This window comes from Rattus norvegicus, chromosome 9 (assembly GCF_021556685.1).
Source record: "Rattus norvegicus strain SHRSP/BbbUtx chromosome 9, alternate assembly SHRSP_T2T, whole genome shotgun sequence".
NCBI classification, from domain to species: domain Eukaryota; kingdom Metazoa; phylum Chordata; class Mammalia; order Rodentia; family Muridae; genus Rattus; species Rattus norvegicus.
The window spans coordinates 15224961-15234340 of NC_141542.1; the positions used below are offsets into that span (position 1 = coordinate 15224961).

At 40.0% G+C, this 9380-nt stretch overlaps 1 pseudogene; it reads right to left on the bottom strand.

Annotated features, from left to right (window-relative positions):
* Nucleotides 1-6941: 6941 nt before the first annotated feature.
* Acta1-ps2 (actin, alpha 1, skeletal muscle, pseudogene 2) lies at nucleotides 6942-8048 on the bottom strand (annotated as a pseudogene).
* Between the last annotated feature and the right edge of the window lie 1332 nt (nucleotides 8049-9380).

Genomic DNA, 9380 nt, shown 5'->3' on the forward strand with positions numbered 1-9380 from the left:
TTTTTAACAAATAAATTCTATAACAAAGTAAAGATATGATTTTTAGCTTAGTTACCAAATGAGATTGTGGCTGCACAAATCAATCTAGCTATTTCTTCCTTTTTTAAATCATGACAAATTCTCAATTCCTCATAAAAATAACCTTAGAATATCCACTTCAGCCCCCCAAATGTCCAGGGAATCAGGGCAATGACTCTTCAATAATTTCTTCTAGCTGTATGTGGGGATTAGAGTTGTCCTTGTTGGGATAGGGAGTAGAGAAAATGGAGCAAATGTTGTAGCCTGACGTGTCTGTCTTGACTGGACCCAACTGAAAGTCCTTGAGGTCAGGAATCCAAGCAGGTATATTCTGCAAAATATAATTCTCAAGACAAAAGTTTAGAATCAGTATATCTTTTTGTTTGATTCTCCTGAATTTAGCTCTTCAGGTGGTCTCTCTCTATCAAATCTGAACCATTTAAGCTCTGGAAGGTGTCCACAGCCTAATCACCCTTTTTAAAAACACAAAACAAAACCTTTCTCCAAAAATACTGTGTTTCTTAGTCTGTAACCAGAATATCTTGTATCTTTCACTCTCTCCCAGAGGAATAATATAACCATAAAACTCAAAGTCATACAAATTATGAAGTTTAAACAATTTTTAAAAAAAGGAAGTAAGCTAAACAATAGTGTATGAGCCTGTGTAGGCTTTTCTAATCTGTCATATCAGGAAATTAACCCAAAATTCACGTGGAGCCCACATTAAGAAAACCTGAGCTTACTGTTGTGGTAAATAACAAATATAACACAAACCCTTGCTAGCCTGCATCATCGAGCCATATGACCTTTAGTGGGATAATTTATAAAACAAATTAATCACCTTCTATTAATTCTAATACCAATAAGTTAGCAACTTATCAAACCAGCCCAAAATATATTGATCTGCCAAGTTCGTTACCCAGAGCCTCAGGTTTTTATTTATTAATAATTTCTATAATATATGTCTATATTCACTCTACCTGGTGTACAGACTTCCATTTTTAATAACCTTATTAACCTGCAAATATCACAACTTTATACTTGGAGTCAGTGACTAATTTTCTCATCTAAGTTCCAAAACATAGGTGAAAATCCCCATGTGATTCAGGTAAACTCTCTACTCTCTTCTTCTAAACATGAACTTAATCACCTTCCAATAATACCTGTCATTAAGAAGCAAGCAGCTGTTAATCTCTAACTTTCTGAGCTGCCAGTCTTATTATGGTAGGAGACCTACAGACTGCAAGCCTGTTTGTATTTCTTTGTTTAAGAATCCTGTGCTTGGGCCATCATGTGACTCAACATGGCGCTGGCCCCCTCATCCTTAGAAAATAAAACTTTCTCTCAACTGTTAGGATTATTAGTGGATTCTTGCCCAACATGTTGGTTTGCCACCTGTTGCTCTAAAAATAAAAATAAAAAAAAAGAAAAGAAAAAAAGGTTTCTTTTATCTTGAACTAAATCTGGCACTGTAGTGCCATGTGACATCTGTTAGACATTTTCATCTCAGTTAGCAAAGTGACTCACCACTTTGCTCCATCCCATTTCACACTGCTGATGGATACCCTCTGAGCCTGTCAACAATCTCTCTATCCATGTAGCTCTCAAGGCCAGTTGGCACTATGGCAGACATACACATCCCAATTCTGTGGCAGCCCTGGGTGTCCAGCCACCAGACACTCTCTTGAACTCAATTAAATTGCCACATGAAAGAACACACAACACAATAACCTCTAATCCAATTGATAAGATATAATTGGCTCATCTAGACATACAAAATCCTGTACACATCCATCCCTTAAGAATATTCATAACAGGGCTGGGGATTTAGCTCAGTGGTAGAATGCTTACCTAGGAAGCGCAAGGCCCTGGGTTCGGTCCCCAGCGCCGAAAACAAAGAACCAAAAAAAAAAAAAGAATATTCATAACAACTTGAATACGTGCAGAGAGGAATCTCAACATCTGCCTTCATGTTCTCTCGGCTGTTCTCCCTTCTCTCCTCTCCTCTCCTCCTCCTCTAAAACTTTATTCCTTTCCATCCTTTCTTCTCATCAAATGACAGGCCTTGTTCTTTCCTGTACCTGCCTTCACCTGCTTAACAACATCATCCTACATTCCCTCTCCTAGCCCGTTTTTTATTTGATACTTGGCAACAAAAGATTATTACAATCATAGTTTGCAGATTTATTTTACCAATATTTTGGGACGAATTAAAGAAAACTATTTATGAAGGGTGAAGGCTGAAGGCTGATTACTGTATTTATTTTAGATTGTTCTTGTTTGGTTCTGGTTTAACACACTTGCCAGAAGGTAAAGTGGATTATCTTCTGTTTCGTGAGCCAGTTTGTATGAGACTTGCAAGACCTGGAGTCGTATGGCCCTGGGTCATGTGGAAGGCTCCGGTAATGATGATTCATGTTCCTCTCTGCATTGTCTTATTTTTAAGATGTGTTGCAACATAAGGCAGAAGCTATCTCTACTAATAACTTGTGTACATCATAGCAGTGTGACTTGTCCTATTAATAAAGAAGGAGCACTTAATAAGCCTGATTCATTTACCAGCCTCTCAAAGTGACAGATCATCTGCAGAATATATTAATCATGTTTATCAAATACTGTAGAAAGAACAGCGATGTTATTAAAGACCTTGTGTCAAAATGACTTCTACTACCAAGTCGTAAAGCTGAGGCATTCGCGGGAGCTATCCTATGTATAGATCAAGTCCATCTGCAGCATACATTTAGCATTTTTTTTGTTGAATTATTTTACAGTTAGGTCTGTTCAGGTACCTCTTCCAGTAGGAAAGATATTGAGAACCCAAATACTGCCTGTCTTTAATACTGCTAATCAAAGACAGATATGGGAAGATCACACCAGAGTGTCAACATCTAACTAGAGGATTCCTTGTAGCCTATTGAAAGGTAGAGGTGGAATCTGTATGTTCTAGAATGACACATGAGTTATTTTCATGGTGTTAACTTGCTTCTGAAAGATTCTCAGTGTGGTCAGTCTCTCTTTTGCCTTTATTTGCTGTTCTAGTGCTCAGCTTAACTCATTTAATCACTTGCCTGAGGGTCCTACAGTTCCATACTACAGAAAATGAAAAAATTATAGGTAGGAGAGGTGATAGAAAAACTACATTTTACATGCATTGCTTGCATAGTTAAACTTTTCACATTTGCTCTCACTGCATCGAAGAGAAAACTTTTGAACTGGGCGTTTCAATAGTCACTGTCACAGAAAAGGAAAGCAAGCCTCCTACTCCCCAACTTAAGCTGCTTGGTTAAATTCAAGTTCACATTTGCCCACTTACTTGTACTTCAAATTTTTTTACTATTGCTTGTAAAATAATACATAATATTTCATATCTTAGAGACCAAAAGACTCACCCAATGAGTCTCTGTACTCCTCACCATCCCTAGCAGCCTTTTTAAGATGGGGGGGGGGGCGCGTTCTGTAAGGTGAATCAGACATGAGTTATTTTCATGGTGTCAACTTCTAAAAGTTTGGAATCATGTCTATGCTGATCAGGTTTCTTCAGAAAGGGGGGGGGAGAGACAAGGAGAGGGAGAGGGAGATGGAGGGAGACAGAGAGACAGAGAAAGAGAGAAAGAGAGAAAGAGAGAAAGAGAGGGAAAGAGCAAGGGCTCAAAGGTCTGTGTAATGCTAATCTACTTACCGCATTAAGAGTTTAGTGTAGTGGGTTGTACTCTGTCATAGCATTTTTGAGCTCACTACATCTCTTAATAACCACAACAAAAGTAATTAGGAATGGAGAAGTTCCAGATAGCCAGGTAACATTTATAAGAAAATAATATTTAAACAACAATGCATTTGGGTGCAAGGCATTTTGAAATGCTGGCACGTAGACAGGCTGAGAAGAAAAGTTAACTGACTTGAGATTCATCAGGGCCTGGTTAGATGAACTGAGTTGGGATAGCTGCAGTGCACTGGTGACATCTCAGGCTTTCGTCCAGTATCCTTCAAGTTCTGTGTCTGAAGTATGTGGTGTCTTTGCTAATAGGAGCTTGTCTTCAAATTCTTGGAGTTAATCAATGGCCATATCATGTATATTTCTCAAGAGTACATTGTCACCTACTATGGAGTATCTACATTTAAAACACACACACACACACACACACACACACACACACACACACACGTACACTTGTGCATAAATATTTCTAAATAAGCTTATAAAATATTTCCTTTTGTCTTTCCCAAACATCCTTCCTTAGTGTGGTTTTCCATTTATACCTCCTCCCTTTCTACACTTTCTCCCACTAAAGCACTCACACACATTTTTTCCAATTTCTTCTTTTATAGCACCTATGCTCTTCTTCTACAAACCGTATCTTCTAGGACTCTTTTTCTCCTTTTACTGTCATGGTCCCTTTTAGTCTTCTGGTTTCTGTTTTATTCTCACACCTGGAGATTTAGAGTAAGGAGCCACAGATTGGAGTGAACATATGCCAATTGTCTTTCTTTGTCTGGATTGCCTCAGTCAGCATATTTTGAAGTTGTACTTTTGTGTGGTTTTAGTATTAGAGTAATAATTGCTCCTAAGATGAAGATTCGGTACTCCTTATGTTTCTATTGTTTTGAATAACTTGAGAAGTATTGGTTGTAATTCTTCTTTGGCACTCGGCTAGAATTCTGGAGTGAGTCCACTGAGGCCAGTGGTGGCTACTTCTGCTCCTGCTTCTCCTTCTGCTTCTTCTTCCTCTTCTTCTTCTTTCTCCTCCTTCTCCTCCTTCTCTTCCAGGCTGGCTTCAAACTCAAACAATTATTTGTACTCTTGGGAATTTTGTAAGTTGATATACTTAGCAATAAAAAAGTCCCTCTGGACTCTTTTTAATGTTTCCTGGAGGGGTATTTTGGTATCGTTTTCACATTTATTTCATTTCATGATTTCTAAAAAAACCTTTCTTGATTTTTCTCCAATCCATTCACCATTCAGCAATGTATTATTTGATATCTAAGAGTTTCTGTAATTCCCAGAGATTCTTTTGGTGTTGATTTTATATTTCATTATGGGCAGAAAGGATGCACATAATTATTCCATTTTTTTCTGAACTTGTTGATATTTGTTTTGTGTCCCAGCATAAGGTCTAATTTTGAGAAAAGTTCATGGGACTCTGAATAGAATGTGTCTTTTTGGTGTTTGAGTGGAATAGTCTACATATACACGATTCTGGAACTCATTAAGCAGGGCTTGTATACAGGCTATATGACCTTTCCAGAGTTTCTTATCAGATCCCTTGGCATACTTAATAATTGTATTCCAGGTTATGGTCATAGAACCAAAACATTAGGGAAAAACTGTTCCACTATATAAACAAGATTGTCCTCTGACCCTACTACTGATACTTTGTTATGCTTTCAAACAGAAGTCTAGCATGGCTGTCCTCTGAGAGGCTTCACCCAGCAGCTGACTCAGATGTATGTATACATTCATAGCCAAATAGTGGATGGAGCTTGGGTACTCTTATGGAAGAATAGTGGGAAAGATTGTGGCCCCAAAGGGGAAAAGAAATTCACAGGAAGACGAATAGAGTCAACCATTGGACTCTTGGGGCTCTCAGAGACTGAACTGCAAACAAAGGGTGAGCTTAGGCTGAACCTACACCTCCATGCACATATGCAGTTTGGTTTGCATGTGGGTCCCGAACAACTGGAACAGAGGCTATCCTAAGAGCTGTTGCCTGTTCATGAGATAGGTTCTAGCTGGACTGTTTGGTTTGGCCTCAGTGGGAGAGGATGTGCCTAGCCCCGCAGAGACTTGTTATGCCAGGTGAGAAGATATGGGGTGAGGGGTGGGGAACCCTCTCTGAGGAGAAGGGGAAGGGGAGTGGGAGATGATTATGGAAGAGAGTGACTTGGTGGGGCACAGTGAGCGGTATGTAAAATGAACACATTTTTAGAAAATTAATTAATTAAAAAACCAAAACAAGCAAACCAAAAAATTAAGATTGAAGTACAAGCGATTTAAAAGTTAGCATGGACACTAATTAAGTGTCCTTTGTAAAGAAATGTTATATAATCGCTATGTTGTTCCATATGAAATAGATGATTTGCCCTTTAGTAAAGGACAGGGTCTAGGAAGAATTAATTAGTGCAATCTAAGATGTGATTCAATTAAGCAAAGCCTTCTCCAGTCCTCATGGTTATGACAATTTTTTCTTTCTTTCTTCCTTCCTTCCTTTCTTTCTTTCTTTCTTTCTTTCTTTCTTTTTTTTCAGTTAGTGCAGCACTTTTATTTTTCTTTACATAGTTGCTGGGGCCTAATTTTCTCACTGAACAATAGAAAACCAAAATTTGTCATTTCTTAAGGAATTGAGTCTGGAAAACCTTACATGAATGAAAACGATGAATACATTTACAGGTGTTGATGCAAATATTCCCAACTCAAGGCAAGTAGCAACACACAACACACAACAGTCAGGGGGAAAAAAAACAGAATGGAAACTGGGTCCTAAGGCCAGTTAGGACCTTTCTCACCTGTTACACGGCAAGAATAAAGTGGTAACTGGTTCAGGAACCCTTGCCAGCCTCTGGAAATCCTGGAAGTCTGCTGTCTGTTAATACCCAACACAGATCAGTACGTGATGCTTACAAAGATCCAAGAGGCTGAGGAGTTCTCTTCCACAGTGTGCTCTTCCCAGCCACTAGGTGACACAGCCACGTGAACTAAGAACTAAATCAAGATATGCACAGCATATTAAACATATACCAAGGGAATAATTAACTTGAATACAGGGTCAAAAATCAGCAACAAGTTCTATGATACAGTGCTGATATCAGCTACAAGCTTCAAGCCTTCTTCTCAAAGGCTTATTCCAGTTTCACGAGGCTAGCATGAGGTGTATACATTTGCCAGGGCAAACCAATACTTCAGAATCAGCCCATTCAGCAGATGCCTGGCATCTGCTCAGTCCATCTAGAAGCATTTGCAGTGGACAATGGAGGGGCCTGACTCGTCATACTCCTGCTTGATGATCCACACCTACTGGAAGGTGGACAGTGAGGCCAGGGTGGAGCCACCAATCCAGACTGAGTACTTAAGCTCTGGGGGACCAATGATCGTAATCTTCATTCTGCTGGGTGCTAGGGCTGTGATCTCCTTCTGCATCCTGTCAGCAATGCCTGGATACATAGTGGTACCACCAGATAGCATCGTATTGGTATACAGGTCTTTTCGGATGTGCACATCACATTTCATGATGGAGTTGAAGGTGGTCTCATGGATGCCACAGGACTCCAAACCCAGGAAGGAAGGCTGGAAGAGAACTTTTGGACAATGGAACCGCTCATTGCCGATGGTGATCCCCTGCCCATCAGGCAGCTCATAACTCTTCTCCAAAGAGGAAGATAATGAAGGGCAACGTAGCACACAGCTTCTCCTTTATGTCATGAACAATTTCCCTCTCAGCAGTGGTGGTAAAGCTGTAGCTCCATTCAGTCAGAATTTTCATGAGGTAGTTTGAAAGCCCTAGCCAGCCAGGTCCAGAGCCAATATGGCATAGGGAAGAGCATAGCCCTCATAGATAGACACTATGTGTATGACCTATCACCAGAGTCCATGACAATGCCAGTGGTGTGCGCAGATGCATACAAGGACCACACTGCCTGAATGGCCATGTACATGGCTGGAGTGTTGGAGGTTTCAACATTATCTTCTCTCTGTTAGCTTTGGAGTTCAGGGGCACCTCAGTCAGAAGCCCCAGGGGCACTTCAGGGGCCACACGCAGCTCATTGCAGAAGGTGTGGTGCCAGATCTTCTCCATGTCATCCCAGTTGATGACAACGCCATGCTCGATAGGATACTTCAGGGTCAGGATACCCCTCTTGCTCTGGGTCTCGTCACGCACGTAGGAGTCTTTTTGGCCCGTGCCTGCCATGACGCCCTGGTGTCAGGGTTGCCCAACTATGGAAGAAAACATGGCCCTGGGGGCGTGGTAGTAAGCAAAGCCAGCTTTGCACCTGACCGAGCCATTGTCAATGACGAGTGTGGCAATTTCTTCTTCCATTGCCATCAGCTAAGGATGGGGTGACAGAGCAGTGCCCGCAGCAGAGTGTGAGCAACAATTTCTCCTAGGGGTAATCACAAGTAATATATGACCAATATGAATTGAAGTTGTACTTATAATTTAGGACAGGTGGTAGTTCTTGCAACCAGAAGTGATTGTCTCTATTCATTCTGTCAAGCAGCATTAGCTGGAATGCTGTCTAGTTTTTTGTCACCTTGACACAGACTAAGGCCATCATGGAAGAATGAATCTAAACTGATAAAATGTCCCTACCAGATTGCCCTGTGGTACAGTTTCTTGATTAATGGTTGATGTGGGGGTGCTCGGCTCATTGTGGTTGATTCAGTCTCTTATATGGTGGTCCTGAGCTCTATAATAGATCAGGCTGAACAAGCTATGAAAAGCAAGCCAGTAGGCACCACTCCTCCATGGTCTGTATATCAGTTCCTGCCTCTGGATTTCTGTCATACTTGAATTTCTGCCATAATTGCTTTCTTCAGTAGTGTACGGTGCAGAAGTTAAGCAACATAAAACCTTCCCTCCCCAACTTTCTATGGCCATGGTATTTAATCACAGCAATAGAAACCCTTATACAGCTGTGGGGGACTGACTACAAATGTTCCAGCCTCTGCCTCTTTATGAAACAGTCTTTCCATTTGGGTGCATAGAGTTAGCAATACCACTAAAAGATCACCTAGTTAAGAGTTTCAAGACTTCTCTGTTAATCCAGTATCAGACATTATATCACAGAAACATTAAGGAATGCAACGTCATCCTGCACAAGTATGTACATCTTTTGACCTTTTATACATTATAGTCTGGTGATTTCTGCCTTTAAATAAAAGAGTCAAGATTTATTTATTCCAATTATGTTATTGAACCATTCAGTCACTTCAGACATTTTTAGATTCAATTATCACTTCAAACTCTAGCATCTAAAGTTAGTGGATTTTTCTTAACTGTACTCTGAGGTTGTCATTTCTCAACTATTTTTTTCTGTAAGATTTTTAACTTGTCTTCATGCCATAGATGACAAGTATCCAAGATGAGATAACAAGAACAAATGAGACAGAGGACAGCAAGAAAGACACTTTGTGGTTTCCCTGTTTAGGTACATGGCATCTTTTCTGTTGTGTGTTTGTTTGTTTGTTTATATTTTGTAATTAGCCTGGATGCCAGGACATAAGTCAAAGCTGAACTTTGGCCTTGAAGATTCTTTTGCCTTCACTTTATACTACTAAGACTTCAGGACATATTTTATGTCATCTTTATAAACATATTCTCATGAAGTGAGTGGTCAGATTATTTTTAATAGATAATAAGTGATACATA